The sequence below is a fragment of the Ursus americanus genome, chromosome 3 (assembly GCF_024610735.1).
Source record: "Ursus americanus isolate L20-20 chromosome 3, mUrsAme1.1.p, whole genome shotgun sequence".
In the NCBI taxonomy this organism is placed as follows: Eukaryota; Metazoa; Chordata; class Mammalia; order Carnivora; family Ursidae; genus Ursus; species Ursus americanus.
In genome coordinates this window covers 223,858-241,402 of record NC_142129.1, presented here as the reverse complement: position 1 = coordinate 241,402, position 17,545 = coordinate 223,858, and positions in this window count along the sequence as shown.

The following is a 17,545-nucleotide window of genomic DNA, read 5'->3' as shown; positions in this document are numbered from 1 at the left end:
TAACTGTGGAGCGAGCTGCCCAGCAAGGGCCAAGCCTGGGGCCTCCCTGCCAGGCCCTGGTCTCGTCTATTCTAGGGGACAGAGAATCCCAGGACTCCACATTCAAGTCCTTGCCTGGTCATCAGAGAAGAAAACCTCAATTATCCAGAGACCATATTATACTTTAGAACACATGTCATTTGTTCATCTAGAGACAAGGTCCAGCCCAGCCTGCTACAAATACCATAAACTGTTTTCTTTCTTTCTTTCTTTCTTTCTTTCTTTCTTTCTTTCTTTGTAGATTTTATTTATTTATTTGACAGAGAAAGAGGCAGTGAGAGAGGGAGCACAAGCAATGGGAGTGGGAGAGAGAGAAGCAGGCTTCCCGCTGAGCAGGGAGCCCGATGTGGGGCTCGATCCCAGAACGCTGGGATCATGACCTTAGCTGAAGGCAGATGCTTGAGGACTGAGCCCCCAGGCGCCCCCATAAACCTGTTTTCTTTCCTTCCTCCCTCCCTTCTTTCCTTTCCCCCTTCCCCCTTCCCTCCCCCCTCCTTCCTTCCTTCCTTCCTTCCTTCCTTCCTTCCTTCCTTCCTTCCCTTGAAGAAAAGGCCTATTTTAAAAAAGAACCATTGATTTCATGGGCACCCAAATGGATGAACCAACCTGTGGCAAGCCCCTTAATTTCAGGAAAGGGAATCAGAGTAAATTAAAGGTAGATTTAGGAGATTAAAGAAGTCCATTAAAAACGGGTTAATATGGCCTTTATTAATGCAGTTTTGCGGCTTCACATTCTCTTCCCTTTGAGTAAAAAATATTTCTTTCAATATTTCCATTTCCTGACAGTTCTTTATGAACAGAAGCAGGTAATGGTTTACACTGACGTCCATTTGGGGAAAGACTAAGATCTCTAACATTTAACTTTTTGGATTCTTTTCAATCAGTTGGTGGATTTTCTCTTATATTTTAGACATTTCACATGACTTCAAGGGACAGTGAAAATGCTACAAAACTGAAAGCCTATCAAAATACTCCTTGAAGAAAACAGCAGGCACCATTTCTTAGCAGCACGTTCGTGGCTCCATCAGTGGGGATTACAGCTTTCTTTCCACATCACAAGTAACTACGCAGCAAAGTCTGAGCAAGGGTTTAACTGGGAGGTGCTGAAGTGCTAGCAGGGCAGTGGGGACCAGAGACAGGGAACAGAAGGTCATTTACAAGGACATCGCTGCTGTCGACAAGTGGGGCTCAGTCCTGCTGGGCATATCTGGGAGGTGTTAGAGAGCGCACCTCACAACCGTCTCATCCAGGGGTGTGGACGCCGAGCACTCGCCTTCTAGGTCCCACGGGCCACTGGTGCTCCTGGGGCAGGGACTCCCCCAGAGTCCCAAGTGAAGCCTTAGAATGGCTTGAGGCAGGCATGCCCGGGAGAGGTGCATGCTGAGGGCGTGTGGTGGGACCCCATGGTGTTTCCTATCTAGCATGTGCTCAGAGCATCAGGATTGTTTCTACGTTACATTTGAAAATCAAAATAGATTCTTTTTCCCCGTTAGCACTTTTCTTTCATCACAAATCTGGTGTTTAAAACTAAAATGAAGTGGAGACATTCACTCAGGTGTTTCAGAAAGTACCTCTGGACTCCTGATGTAAGAAACTAACTGATTTCTGTTCAGATGAAACCCTTTCCTGAACGTCTCACTTACTGGGGGGTAGTCGGACTTTTTTCTCCCCTTTGGGGTCTTATTCTCTTCAGAGCCCCTTCAGTTTCACACAACAAGGTTAAACTGTTAGGACTCAGTGAAGACCTTCTCCCAAGATCAAGTTTTATTTACTTCCAGTAGAGAGAGACATTTTGCAAAGAAATTATTATTATTTTCTATTTGAGCTTGCAGCCAAGCTCAGTTCAGACACCAAACGCATGCTATGCGCAGCACAGGGCCCTCCTTGTGGAATGTCTGGCAAGGAGAGGGGCCGAGGGGAAAAGACTAAGACGTGGAAGCAACTGTTCTGGAAGTTACATCTTTCCGGCCAATATCTACAAGACGTTTGGGCAGCTGGACTGTGCAGGAATGTGGCTGTTGGCCCTAGGAGATTTATCGTTGTCTATTCCTGGCATTGCCACATCCTCGGAGACATTTTGGAGAAACATCTACTAACTGAAACCAGTCTGATGCTAAGCCTGGTACTTAAGTATGATTTTCTAGTAGTGGAGATGGGTTTGCACCAGCCAAAAATAGTCCTCCACTTTGCCCTTCTTATGGCATTGGTTATCACACGGGTGTCAGGGAGAGTCATTTATACAGGTTTCTTCTGGAAGACTATAATGCACGGGGTCGGCAGTAGGAAATCAGCAAGTTGGCACTGCGTTGGCAGCAGAACATAGTTTTCGACCAGAGCATCAGCCTGGGTTTATCCCCAACACTATCTGGTCCCTGCGTGTGATCTTGCTGAGCTTTCTTAACCTTTAGAAGGCAGAAGACGTCCTTAGCAGCTCCTTGAAGATGATAATAGTGTCACGGACACAGGTTAATGTGAAGATTAAATGAGATGAAACACACAGAAAATCTAGAATGGGTCCAGGCACAGTGCAAGCACCCAGTAGGCATTAGCTGCTCCTGGTGGTAGTGTTTCTTCTGCTGCTGGCACGGTTCAGTTTCCCCTGAAGGCTCTTTGTCTCCACCTTTGTTCTTGCCCCTGTTCATCTCTTCCCTGCGGGCCAGCCAGCCTGGTCTTCCCTGCACTGACCCCCGACTCTCTCAGAGCACTTCCCTTTCCCTGTCTTCTTCCCCAAGATCCCTCGACTGGGCAAGCTTCAATCTCACAAAGCATTAAGCTGGTAATGGGTGGTCAGGTGACCTTCTACTTCTGGCTTATGTATCAGCCTCCAAGGGTTTAACCCAAAGGAGTGAGTAAAACAAGCAAACAAATAAATAAAGCTACTGAGGGACAGAGGAGGCTAGCCCTCCCATCCCTGCGAATGTGTTTTTCAAATGTTCCCCTTGGTCTTGGTATCCCTCTCGTACTAACCAGCCCACTTGCATCCAGCCGGCTTCTACTGAACAGCAAGCGCCTCAAGCCTAAAGGCCACATGTCCTCCCCGGCTGCGTGCCACGCCGCTCCACCCCTTTGCTCTACAGACTGAAGGACTTTGCTGGAATTGGCGCCTCATGTCCGAGGGATTGTCAGCAAGTCACTTTGCCTCTCTGGGCCTTTTTAATGAAAGAAGAGGTTTGAGTCTTGGCATTTCCCCTCTTCCTGCATAACTAGGAGTCACTGGAAAGCACTATCATCCCGGAGCCCTGCTCTATGCCAGAAGGTCCTGCACACAAAGCCAAAGAAAATGGCTCTGAATCTCCTGGGTGGACTGACAGGCACAGCCAGGGTTTATAATTTTATGTTCCAGACAGAAGAAAGTCTAGTTTCTTAACATTTGCAGATTTTCCATCCAAGAATGCAGGGAAGTCTCCATTTATTCCAGGGTCAGTCGTGGGCACAATTTTGAAGCAGGTCGTTGGGACTTCTTGTGTTTCTTTCCTTGCTTTTTCCTCTCTGAGCTGTCCGGGACCCCAGGTGCACACTTCACTGTCTGAGGGCCCTCGATCCAAGGCATGCTGTCCCTGAGGGAAGCCGGTCTGCCCATTTCACTTCCCCTCTCCCTTCTTTGGGTGTCCTGCCAAAACTCATCTGTCCTGTATCTTATTTTTTTTTAGAAAACTGTGACCGGCTTGCAAACCCTCTGCAAAAGCAATCATGGCTGAGGTACAAACATCTGATAACGCTTAATACTATAATTTCTGATTAAGCCTCAACTGGCACGGGCCTCAGTGATTGAAACTTCCTCTGCGTTCTTTTTTCTTACCGTGTTAATGTAAAGGTAATAGACACAGATATAATTCTCAGGGGAACTTAGTATTAAACAAGTTGTGTCTGTTTTAAACATATGACCATAAATTCTCCATGTCTTTCCCATTAAGAAGTGAGATCTATGTTTCCTCCCCTTTAATCTGAGCAGGCTGTAGCTGCTGTGACCAAGTAAAGTTAGTGGGAGTGACAGATGTGACCTCTAGGGCTGGGTAATAAAATGCCATGCAGTTTCTGTCTGGTGTCCCCTGTGAGCACGTTACCTCTTGGGGCCCAGCTGCCATGCTGTGAGAACCTCGAGCCACATGGAAATCCAGCTCCGGTGCTAAATATGTGAATTAAGAAAGCTCCCAATGGTTTCAGCCCACAGACTTTCAAGTCAACCCAAATGCTTGAGTCTTCCCATTGAGGTCCTTCCAGACAGGATGAGCTGAGACCAGTCATACATGCTACACCCTGTCCACAGTCTGAGCCACAGAATGGCTGAGCAAAATAAAGTGCTTTGTATCACTAAGTTTGGGATAGTTACTCAGCAAAAGATAACTGAAACCTAAGTCCAAACTTGAATCATGGCTAAAGCAAGTCATCCTTAAACCTAACCATTGGAAAATTTTACATTTCCTAGAAGGAACCCATCTATCATTTCTCATGGAATCGTTGATTTCTAGAGTCTGGGACATGCCAGTTATGAAATAAAAACTTGAAGAAATCATAAAGCAAATATCCTAAAATCTAACAGACTAAGGGGGTTTAAAAACAGACTTTTACAAAAAAAAAAAAAAAAAAGTGGCTTATATTTACCCAGAGGTGAAACTTGGGTAACAAGGCTAGAAGATTAAAACAATGGGGGGAACATCGGGGTAGAGGTCCCAGAAGCTGCACATTGGGGGTGATTCGGCTGGGAGACAGACTTCAGAGAATTGGTCCAGCCAAGGCACTAAGCAGTAAACAACAAACAACAAGCCCGAGGGGGGAAAATCAGTATTGAATGTTGCAGCGACATAGTATTTAGAACTTTTTTAAACAAAAATTCAATTTTTAACAAAAAATTTGTGAGATACGCAAAGAAATAGGAAAGTGTGACCCATACACAAAGGTAATAAAACAGGCAATAGAAACCACCTCGGAAGGGGCCCAGATGGTCGACTTAGCAAAGACTTCAATGCAGCTATTATAAAGATGTTCAAAGAACTAAATGAAACCATGCCTAAAGAATTCAAGGAAGACATTACAACGTCTCCTTAAATAAGGAATATGAACAAAGAGAGAAATTATTGGAAAGGATGAAATAAACATTCTGGAGATGAAATTACAATAACCCAAATGAAAGCTTTAGTAGTGAGTCTCAATTGTAGATCTGAGCTGGCAGAAAAATGAATCAGCACCCTTGACGAAAGGTCAGTAGAGATTATATAACTTCAGAAGAGGGGGGAGATGAAGAAAAATAAACAGAGCTGCAGAGAAATCGGGGCTCCATGCACCATCATGCATGCAATGAGATTACCAGAGGAGAAGAGAGAGAAAGGAGATGAGAAAATATTTAAAGAAATACTAACTGACAACTTTCCAAACAGGATGAAAAGTATTAATCTACTCATCCAAAAAAATTAAAGGAAATGGAAGAAGGATAAAAGCCAAGGGACCCGCACCCAGAGACATCACAGCCAGAATATTGACAACCAAAGGCAACAAAATCTTGAAAGCAGTTAGAGAAAAATGACTTATCATGAACAAGGGAACCCCAGTAAGATTACTAGCTGACTTCTCTCAGAAACAATAGAGGCCAGAAGGAAACATGCTGGCATATTCAAAGTGTGGAAACTAAAACAAAGTCCAGTAAAACTATCTTTCAAAAATGAAGTCAGGATAAAGACATTGTTGGATAAACAAAAACTGAGAGAATTTTTTGCAATAAGTTCTTCAGGCTGAAAATGAGTGATAGTGGATAGTATTTTAAATCCGTATGTGCAAAAGGAGAACTAAAAAAGATAATTATATAGGAAAATACAAAATACGGTAACATTGCATAGTTCTTCTCTATGTTTCTTTTGATTGATTAAAAATAATTGCATAAAATAATATGAGTATATTATTATATTTTTGAGCCAATAACATACTGAAATGTAACCTACTGGACGTTAGCTGTACATTGGACTGTGGGGGAGTATGTAGGCCAATGCTGTATTGGAGTAAGGAAAAGACACCAAACCGTAGCTCCAATCTGCAGGGAGAACTTAAGAAAACCAAAAAGAATAAACAAAAAGGTTCATATGACCAACTCTACAGATATGTACTTGTATTTCTTTCTTTTCTCAGCTTCAATAAAAAGACATACGATTATATAAAGAAATAATCACTAAAATGTATTGCTGGACTCGTACCATATGCATATAATATATATAACACTAATAATCACAAAAAAGAAAAGAATGAAGCTATATAGGAAAAAAGTTTCTGTATTTCATTAGAATAAATTCAGTATAAACTAAGATAAATCTGAAGTAGATTTATCATCATACATCTGATGAGTTATGACGTATATTGTAAGCCCTAGAGGAATCACTAAGAAAAGAACACAAAAATTGTGTTTTAAAAAATAAAGGAATTGACGGGCGCCTGGGTGCTCAGGCAGTTAAGCGTCTGACTCTTGATTTCAGCTCAGGTCATGATCTCAGGTTGTGATAGCGAGCCCCACGTCAAGCTCCACCCTGGATGTGGAATCTTCTTGAGATTATCTCTCTCCCTCTCCCTCAACCCCTCCCCCCTTAAAAAATAAATAAAAGAATTGAAATGTCACTTAATGCAAAAGAAGGCAATAAAGGAAAAATATATGAACAAAAAATATGACATATAAAAACAAAATGGCAGATATAAATCCAACAATATTAATGATAGCATCAAAATTGAATAATCCATTGGAAAGGCAGAAATTGTCAAATCAGATAAAAAAACAAGATCCAATCATATGATACCCATAGGAGACACACGTTAGATTGAAAAATACAAATAGGTTACAAGTAAAAGAATGGTTGAAAATACACCACCCAAGGAATATAAAAGAACTGGAGTAGCTCTAACAACATCAGACAAAACAGACTTTAAAACAAACAAAAAGTTTACTAGAGATAAGGAGAGATGTTGTGTAATGATTAAAGTGTCAATCACCAAGGAAGACACCTATCAACAGATCTCCGAAATACATTATATAAAAAGATAGAATTGAAGGAAGAAATAGACAATTCAAGTATAATAGTTGGAGACTTCAGTATTCCACATTCAACACTGGATGGCACATCCTGGCAGAAGAGCAAGAGGGAAATAGAAGATTGGAACAACGTTGTAAATCAACTACTCCTGATAGACGTCTGTAGAATATTCTACCTAACTGCGGCAGAATCCATCTTCTTCTCAAATGAACATGGAACATTCTCCAGGTTAGACCATACGCCAGGCCATAAAACAAGCCTCGATAAATTTAAAGTGATAGAATTATACAAAACATCTTTTCCAACTACAATGGCATTAAATTAGAAATTAATAACAGAAGGAAATTTGAGAAATACCCAGATGTGTAGAAATGAAAGAAGATACTTCTAAACAACCAATGCATCAAGAAAGAAGTCATAAGGGAAATAAGAAATTCTTTGAGACAAATGAAAATGAAAACACAAGATACCAAAACTTATGACAGGTAAAATACGTCTTAGAGGAAAATTTATTTATTTATTTATTATTTATTTATTTATTTATTTATTTTTTAAAGATTTTATTTATTTATGTGACAGAGAGACAGCCAGCGAGAGAGGGAACACAGCAGGCGAGTGAGAGAGGAAGAAGCAGGCTCCTAGCCGAGGAGCCCGATGTGGGACTCGATCCCGGAACGCCGGGATCACGCCCTGAGCCGAAGGCAGACGCTTTAACGACTGCGCTACCCAGGCGCCCCTTAGAGGAAAATTTACAGCTGCAAATGCCTGTTTGAAAAACAAAGAAAGATCACAAATCCATAACCTGGCCTTCCACCTTACGACAGAGAAAAGAAGAGGAAATAAATGCAAAGGAAGTGGAAGGAAGGAGAGGATAAAGATCAGGACAGCAGCACAGCAGTCAAGAAAATAACAAAACCAAGAGTCAGGCCTTTGAAAAGAGCAACAATGTGACAAACCTTCAGGGGGACTGACTGAGACAAAAAGGAGGAAGACTCAGGTTACTGCGGTTAAGATGAATGACCTTTCAGAAATAAAAGGTAGTACAGGGGAGTACCAAGAGCAAATGTATGCCAACAAACTGAATACTTCAGATGAGGTGGACAAGTTCCTAGAAAGACGAAAAGTATCGCAAGGGACTCAGTGAGGGTTCTGGGAAGATGGCGGAGTACGGAGCTCCAGGAATCTGTCTGTCCACACAGACGGCAATTGCACGGACAGGATTTGTCTGACGTAACTAGTTTAGAACTCTGGAGCTTATTGAAGGCTTGAACATTTTTCTGTTTTTCCCCTTCTGGGGGCCTGACATTAAAGACTAGGACATTCAAAAACAACTGCAGGGGCGCCTGGGTGGCACAGTTGTTAAGCATCTGCCTTCAGCTCAGGGCGTGATCCCGGCGTTCTGGAATCAAGCCCCACATCAGGCTCGTCCGCTGGGAGCCTGCTTCTTCCTCTCCCACTCCCCCTGCTTGTGTTCCCTCTCTCACTGGCTGTCTCTATCTCTGTCAAATAAATAAAAAAAATCTTTAAAAAAAATCAAAAAAACAAAAACAACAAAACATATATAGGGAAAAACTAGAACGTGGCGGTGCATGCCCAGGGAAAGGTGTAGGCTCAGAAATCATCTGAGAAGATCTCAGTTTTATGCCTCAGGCTTATCACCTGATGATGATGGCAGATACACCGGAACCACAATTTAAAACAACTATCTTAAAGATGCTCGAAGAACTAAAGAAGATGTGGAGAAAGTCAAGATCTTCCCCCTTCTATTCAACATTGTATTTGAGATTCTAACCAGAGCAGTTGGGCAAGAAAAGGGAATAAAAGGCCTTCAGAATGGAAAGGAAGATGTAAAACCATCCTTATTTGTAGATGACATGATCTTGTATATATAATATTCTAGGAAATCCATGAAAACTATTATAACTAATAAAGATGTTCAGCTAGGTTGCAGGATATTAGATAATGCGATTGATGTAAAAAATAAATCATATTTTTATAACTAGCAACAAAAATCCAAAAATGAATTTAAGAAAACAATTCCCCTTCATCATCACCATAGCATCGCAAAGAATAAAATACTTAGGTAAAAATTTAACAAAAAAGTGCAACACTTGTACAGTGAAAACTAAAACACATTTAAAAATGTTTAAAGACCTAAATAAATGGGAAGATATGTAATGTTAATATATTAGAACACTTAATATAATTAAGATGACTATACTTCAGAAATGATCTATAGATAAGGCAATCCTTATAAAAATTTCAGTTGCTTTTTTTGGGCAGAAATTGAAAAACTGAGGGGAGGGGGTGGGGGAATGAGATGGGCTGGTGATGGGTGGTAAGGAGGGCACGGATTGCATGGTGCACTGGGTGTTATACGCAACTAATGAATCATCGAACTTTACATAAAAAACCAGGGATGTACTGTATGGCGACTAACATAATAAAAAATATTATTATAATAAAAAAAAAATTGAAAAACTGATTTTAAAGTTCATATGGAATGCAAGAGATCAAGAGTTGCCAAAATAATCTTTTAAAAAGGAGAACAATGCGGGAGAATTCAAAAACTTACTAAAACTACAGTAATCAAGACAGTGTGAATTTGGCATAAGGGTAGATATCAATATCGGTGATACCTAGTTGTCACAGAACGATTTGTTCAAAAGATTATTCTTTCCCTATTGAATTTTCTTGACATCTTGTCAAAAAGAAATTGACTTTAAATGTAAGGGTTTATTTTTGGACTCCCAATTCTGTTTCACCGGTACATGTTGTGGAGTGCATGTTTGTGTCCTTCCCAAATCCATATGTTGAAACTGTAACTCCCGGTGGGATGGTCTTAGGAGGTAGGGATTTGGGAGGTGATATGGGTTAGTGACTTGTTTTCACGCTGCCCTTGTAAGCGACCAAAGTGCAAGGGACTCAGTTCATTTGGTGCAGCCTAAGAAGGCAACTCAGGGAAAACGGTGGAATCGTACTCAGGGACCCCATGCTTTGAGTGTCTTCTTCCAAATTTTCTAAGTCCTCTTCTGTGCTTCAGGCAGGTGCCCTGAGCCCAGAGCAGGACCCACATGGCTCCTGGTCCTCACCTTCCCCTTCAAGTCACTCTCTAACTTATTACCACATCCTCTTCCCCCGACTCCAAAATACAAACCCACCTCTACCCTGCGTTGACCAGAGGCTGAGGATGTCTGAAATTTGAGTTTGTAGGTCTTGCTGGGTCCCTGAGGCCAGGCCTGGTTCCTGGGATGTGACCTGTTCAGCAGATCACTCCTGTACGCTTCCTTTTATTTTCTTGATTTGACATAAACGTGAACGCCCCATATTGATTCATCTTCTGTACTCCAAATGTACAATTAAACACACAAATGCCCACTGGCTTGCCAATAAAACCCGAAGCCAGCCTACCCATCCCATAAACTTTTAGACAAAGGCAATGTGAATAATTTGAAGCTATTGCCAGAGACCCAGTGACAAGAGCTCAGCTGGCAGCTTGAGTAGTTTTATGGGATAGAATCTTATTAGGGAAATACCACTAGTATTTGTTGATGTGGCCCTGTGAGTAATTATAGAAACTATTTTGTCTCAGTAAAATCTCAGTTCCCCTGTGACACAGGAATTCTGAGTAGATGGAAGGACCTCATTTCTGAAGACCAGTCATTAGTCCCAACACATGTAGTCACTGCCCTGCCATTCACAAGTTGTGCTTCTGCCCAAGGAGCCTGCGTTGCCCAGGCAACCTGCGCTCCAGCATCCACGTGTTCACTGTTCCCTCTTCCACCCTACCTGGGATCATTTCTTACTCTGATGTTACTTCCATCTGATAAGGTTGTCATTGATGTTTCTTTTAAATTCTTTTTCCCCCCAATCATGGAAATAATAAATGTTCACTGCAGAAAACTTGGTAGACACAAAGAAAATTAAAATTTCCTAAACTTCCATCTTTCTGAGATCATCTCTGTAATGTTTTGATCTATATTTTCCCCATCTTTTCATATATACATTCACTATTTATTCAATGTGCATATAATTGTTAGGTGCTCATTATGTGTAAAGGACAATCTGAAGGTGTGGAAAACGCAATCAAGTTCCTCAAAGGGCTAAAAAAATCTAACTGAAAGACATCATGTTCCTATATTCTTTCATTTTTCACGCATTTATTAGTATCCTTTAGGTGAGTGTCCTCAAGTAGCTCAGAGTTTGGGGTGATGGTGGATGTAGCAATAGGATAATGAGATTGTGAGTCTGTGTAACAATTATGTTACAAAAGCACGTTTCAATGAATTCTTTGTCCTGTAGGCATACTGCTTTATAGTGTTAAACTGTAGTCTAAGGTAATCTTGCAAGAGCTGTCACATGGCCAAATGTTATTAACTGCCAAATAGATGATAAACATAGTATTTAATTAGAGCTGAGACTGGGATTTTTAACAAGGGCTTCCAGGAAGTGAAGAGGCAGAAATTGCCAGGTAAACAAGGAAAATTAAATGGTAAATGCATCATGATATTTTGTTTAAATGTAAATAACCCTAGGAAGAACTATGAAGTTATTGGTCACTAACCCCTTCTTAGGGTTTATTAAACCACCTAAAAAAGGCTCCAGCTGGTATCTTTGATAGGTTGGAATGGATGATCAAGAGTGAGGGACAGCTGGGAAGGTGGGGTTTCTGGGGAGTGGGAGTTTGAGGCGAGGGGGAGAAACACAAGGAGGACTTGGGATGCTGAGACCCCTGGGTCAGCCTTACCTAAATGTTTGTTCCAAGGAGTTTGCCTAACAATATAAGGCTGTGAAACAACAAATCAGTGTTTAAAAAATTCCTGAAAACTTTATTTTGGTGAACAGTTTGTCCATCTGGGCAAGCAGCTTTCCAATTTATAGGTCGTTCACTTAGACAAAAAACAGGATTCCTTTCAAGATCCTTGCTTTGCTGCGGACATGACTCCTAAAGTAGCATAAAATAAAATTCCTCAGTCTCAATCAGTTCTCAGCCTCGGAGGGTGCACCTTAAACCACTGAAGTATAGACAAAATAGTTTCTATAATTACTAACAAGGTCACATGACCCCTGCTCTGACATCCCGCCTCTGAAGCAGTGTGCTGTCTCCTGCTTCTGTCCGGCAGTCCCTTCACTGCACGGAGTCTGATTCACTGTGGCTTGTTCACCAGATTTCTTGTGGTAATTTAGAGAGTTGACACTTGACAATCCTCAAGTTCTCAATCGCCTTCTTGTCATGACCTAATACCCTTGACTCAGAAGTAAGGAGCCCGACAATGAAATAAGTCTGGCAATAAGCCTGAACTCCCAAATGTTGAGTCAATTGGCCTCACTTCTTAGGAATCTTTTTACTACCCGATCAGATTTTAAACTCTCTTCATTGTAGACCCTTGTATCTTTACTAACACTACTACATCTGTCTCTTTCTCCTCCTTAACACGTTTTCTTGTGTGTCTATAAAGAGGACACCCATAGGGAGAGGATGGACATACACCTGATAAAATCTGGCAAGAACTGATGAGTTCAGATTTTCAGACTGGAATTCTTTGGGCAGAATTAACCTTGGCCACCCTTTCAAGCCCTATAATTGCTTTCCTTCAGCTTATTTTATATTCCTAGGATCTGCTTTGTTTAGTTTTGTCTTCCTACAGATGATGGTTGGCCCCAGTTGATGATGACTGGATGTTGCTCTGGGTCCAGGGTCAAAGAGTTACAAACAAATTCTTACTCATGATTGCAGTTCTTACAGGTTGTCACAGACTTAATTCACACCTCTTCTGGGCAAGACCCCTGCTTCTTACATGTATTCATGCTCCAACCCCTTTCTTCATAGTGGTGCTATTTCACCATGGATAATTTATTTATTTATTTTTTAAATAATTTTTTATTATGTTATGTTAGTCACCATACAGTATATCCTTAGTTTTTGATGTAGTGTTCCATGCTTCATTATTTGCGTATAACACCCAGTGCTCCATGCAATATGTGCCATGGATAATTTATGATTACAGAGATCAATTTGGGAAATGTTCAACCTAAACAAAATTGTTCATTTGAGCATTGCCTTAGAACAAAAACAGAGCAAAATCCTACACATCCATGAGTCAATATTTCCTGATGGATAAAGGAAGATTTTAACAGAAATACGAATTTTGAAATGCTTCCTTAAAATTTCTTTTGGATCTCCCAAATCACAACTTGAGCATAAATGCTGTTATCTAACTATTTCTCCTTACCAGTCCCATACTTTCATTAAAGAAATTGGCAAAGTGCAAAGTCTTCCCACTTACTCAGAAATGTCATTATTCCCATCAACCTCAATCATTAATAAAAGTAGGTGGAGCTGAGAGCTTTTTTAAACTCAAAGAGGCCACACTGTCTGGCATGCCTGCACTTCTCTCGACAACAGTGTCTCTTCCAGCTCTCATGACCGTGAGCAGTACTCCCTCCAGCACTCAGAATCACCTCACAAAGCATAAATAAACAGTACTGGTTTTACAGACGACAGGTGGACTTGCTCCTGGTTTCTCTCTGTTTGGGTTGCCACCACTGGGGGGCTCTCCATCCTTCACCTGCCCCTCAATTCATGAGGCTCCAAATCTGCCCTGCATCCAGTCCTAACGCCTCAGGTCTTTCCAAATTTCGCCCATTTTTAATACAGAACAATTTAGCTCTGCTCTTGCTTCCTTGCCCCCAATTCCTACATCTATCCCTCCCCAGTCAACACACTTGAGGACGCTGGCACCCGGGACCTGCCACTCGTTAGAATTATATAAGGTAGTGCTTATGAAGGGATTTTAACCTGTCTGGCACAGAGTAAGTTGAATAAATGCAAGTTGTTGTGGTTAGGCCGTGTCATTAGCCAAAAAAAAAAAAAAAAAAGTATTTTAATAAAGTAATTCTGGGATCCGGGGGATGGCAAATACATTTTCCCCCGGAAGTTCAACAAGTCATGTGGTCCACTGGGGAGGGGACTACCTGCTCTGCATACAGATGCCTTGGAGGCACTGTTTATGCACCCTTGGGGGTGGGGCAGCGCTTTGAAGGACAGTGAGGACACACCCATGTGGGGAAAACTGTCCCTGTGCTCAGCGTGTAGTAACCAATTTTAGCCACTTTCACATCTAGGCATTTTATGGAGTTAGTAAAATAGAAAATACTGCAGGATAAATGGGCCAAAAGGGCACCTTTAATATTTTTAAATAACTCTTCTTTCCTGCCCATTTGGCATAAATTTCAGTTGGTTTTCTTTAAGGTTTGCTAATCCTAGGAACTTCCTAAGGCACTCATTGTTGAATCCCCAAGCACATGGGGATTTGTTTAAAGGTAAGGAAACTTAGCAATCCTATGAAACTTAACAATAATGACAATAATACTGCCTGTTTCTTAACTAAAGAAATCGCCATATTAAGCTCTTCTACAATGTCTCACTGTCAGGGGATAGAGTTCAAATTTAGATTTGAGAACAAAGGAAAAACAAAGCTAAAACCAACTTTTGTGCTGTTCTTGTGTTTACTCCGAAAAAAACTAAAAACAGAGAAGAGGGAAATTTCTGTTGAGTTGAAAAAATTAACACTTAATTTTTAAAATTTTAATGTGGGGAGAACAGTTAACATGAGATCTGCCCTCAACAAACTTTTAAGTGCACAATATATTGTTACCAACTACAGGTACAATGTTGTATAGCAAAGCAAACAAACAAAGAAAAACTTGTTTTTACTAAAAGGAAAACTATGGTTAAAACACAAAATAGAGACATAGTTAACATAAATTCAATGAAGGAATGGGGCCTAATATGATATTTTGTTTTGTTAACCCAGGGCCTCTTGTTCTCCCATTGTTTAAAAGAAATAACCCATAAAGTCTCAAATATAGCACTGGAAAGCACGGAGAACACTTTCACAGGAGCGAAAGACTTTGGTTGAAGGTGAGACCACCCAAGGAATCTCTTTGGCACTGAACTCCATCTTTAGAACAGACATACTCTGATCACCAGTAAATTTTCACTTGAATAACACTAGAATTATAATCAGATGGAAATTAAGAGAACCAACACTCTATATTTAAACCACATGGTCTGAAGTGAAATGAGAACAGACCTCCTGACAGATCTATGTTAGGAGAGTGGAATGAAATACAAGGGTTTCACCTAACCAAATTCAGAAGGAAAAGCATCTGGGCTATAATTCAGACTCTGGCTTTCTCTCCAGCACTGTTTATACCTGTAACTTCCAACGTTTTTCCTTCTTTGTTGACATGCTGTGGCTAGAGGCATTCAGGCTAGTGTCCTCTGAAAAGGCGTTCTAAGAGGAACACATTGAGCAAATATTGATTTGGTTGTTGTTGTTGGTGGTTTTTTTTGTTTGTTTGTTTGTTTTTTTTTTGAAGAGGGAGAGAGGTGGCAGGGAGGGGCAGAAGGAGAGGGAGAAGCAATCAGGGTCCACACTGGGTATGGCGGGGAGGTTGATCTCACGATACTGAGATCATGACCTGAGCCAAAATCAAGAGTTGGATGCTTAACCAACTGAGCCACCTGGGTGCCCTAGATTTCATTTTGAAATAAGATTTTCCCAAAGTTCTCATTTGCTTTTGAATTTTTCCAGGCATAGCTGATTTAGACCTGAATTACTATTTCTTACCTATGCTCCGCTATGCCATCTCATGGGTAATGGAGACCATGAAACATATATCAAACTCAAAAGAAAGCTATTGTTACAATTCTTTCCACTTTTCACCTTTTTGCAGTTCTTGCAGGGGCTATATGCCCATGGGATTTGCCATTGGCTGATTAGTTGAGTCTCTCAGAAGACCAGGAGGATGGATTGTCCTCTGAGTTCATCAGGTCATCTTGCATTTTAGTCCATGACACTCCCCTCCCTATGGGGACTCTTCTCTTCTGTTTTGCCCTTCTCTCTAGAGACTTCAACATTACTTTCTCTGTTAGCTCTTTATCTCAGGCTGTTAGTGTGCTTAAATCATTTACGCACCAGGAGGAAAAAATAAGAAAGCAAACGAGTGCAAAACATTCTGCAGATTTCTCAACCTTTCTCCTTAGCTTCTCAGCAAAGCTCTCTAAAGAACTAGAGCTCACTGTCTTTGCACCTCCGCACATGTGCCCTTCCCAGTGACATTAGCAAGCAATGAAACTGCCAGCACAATCCATGTGACCTCTACTCTGCAGGTGCCTGTGGTCAGTCTTGGTCAATCAGGCTTCTTGGTGGCCTTTGGCACGCAGGACAGCACTGCTGGAGGCTCCCCTCTGTGGATTTAGTTTTCGTTCATTGAGGCTGGTATAACCACAATATCATGGGCTACGTGGCTTAAACAACACACACTGATTTCTCACTGTCTGGAGGCCAGAAAGTCCAAGGTCCTGTCTGGAGAGGGCCTGCTTCCTGGTTCATAGGTAGTCATCTTCTAGCTGTGTCCTCACATGGCAGAAGCAACCAGAGCTCTCTGGGGTCCTTTGTATAAGAGCACTAACCCCACTCACGAGGGCTCGTCCTCATGACCAAACACCTTCTAAAGGTCCCATCTCCAAATACCACCACACTGGGGACTAGAGTTCAACATACAGATTTTGGGGTGAAGGGCAGAAACACTCCATCTACAGCAGCTTCTTTCGCTGTTCCCTCCTGATTCTCACCCTTCATTCTGGACCAGATCATGTCCCTGTGGCCTCCTTTCCCACTGGTGTCTCCTACAGAGTCAGTTCCAGCATTCTCTCCTCTTCTCTTATTCTTTTTTTTTTTTTTTTTTTTTTTTTTTTAAGATTTTTATTTATTTATTTGACAGACAGAGAGACAGCCAGTGAGAGAGGGAACACAAGCAGGGGGAGTGGGAGAGGAAGAAGCAGGCTCCCAACCGAGGAGCCTGATGCGGGGCTCGATCCCAGAACGCCGGGATCACGCCCTGAGCCAAAGGCAGACGCTTAACGACTGAGCCACCCAGGCGCCCCTGCTCTTCTCTTATTCTAAACTAGTTCCATACAGATCTCTTCCCCTGTGCTTCTTTGAACCATATGTGTATTACATTATAACACTATCATACTACAATATGATTCCCCCCCAAATTAAGCCCTTTGATTTGAGTTACTTGAGGGGAGGTACTGTGTCACGTCTCCAGGTCAGTGGTAGCTCAGGACCTGGTTGGCTGGCGCGAGAATGAATTTTATGCACTCCTAGGATTTTAGTGATCATTTACATCTCAGTGATTTTGAAATCTGCGTCTCAGCTCACACTTCCCACCTGAACTTCAGACCAGCACCCAGCTGTTTGGCAGAGAGGTGATATGTGTCATGATCGGGGCCAGAGACTCTGGAGCCCAGTGGCCTGTGTTCAGGGTGCTTGGACACACCCCCTATCTTTCCCAGTCTTTTGATCTGAACGACGAGGATAATAACAGTACCCAGTGAGGTTTTGGCTGTGAAGATGATGTATTGCCTGGCAGGGACTGTGATCTGTTACCTGTGATCGCTTTTATTCTCACGGGAATATTCCAGC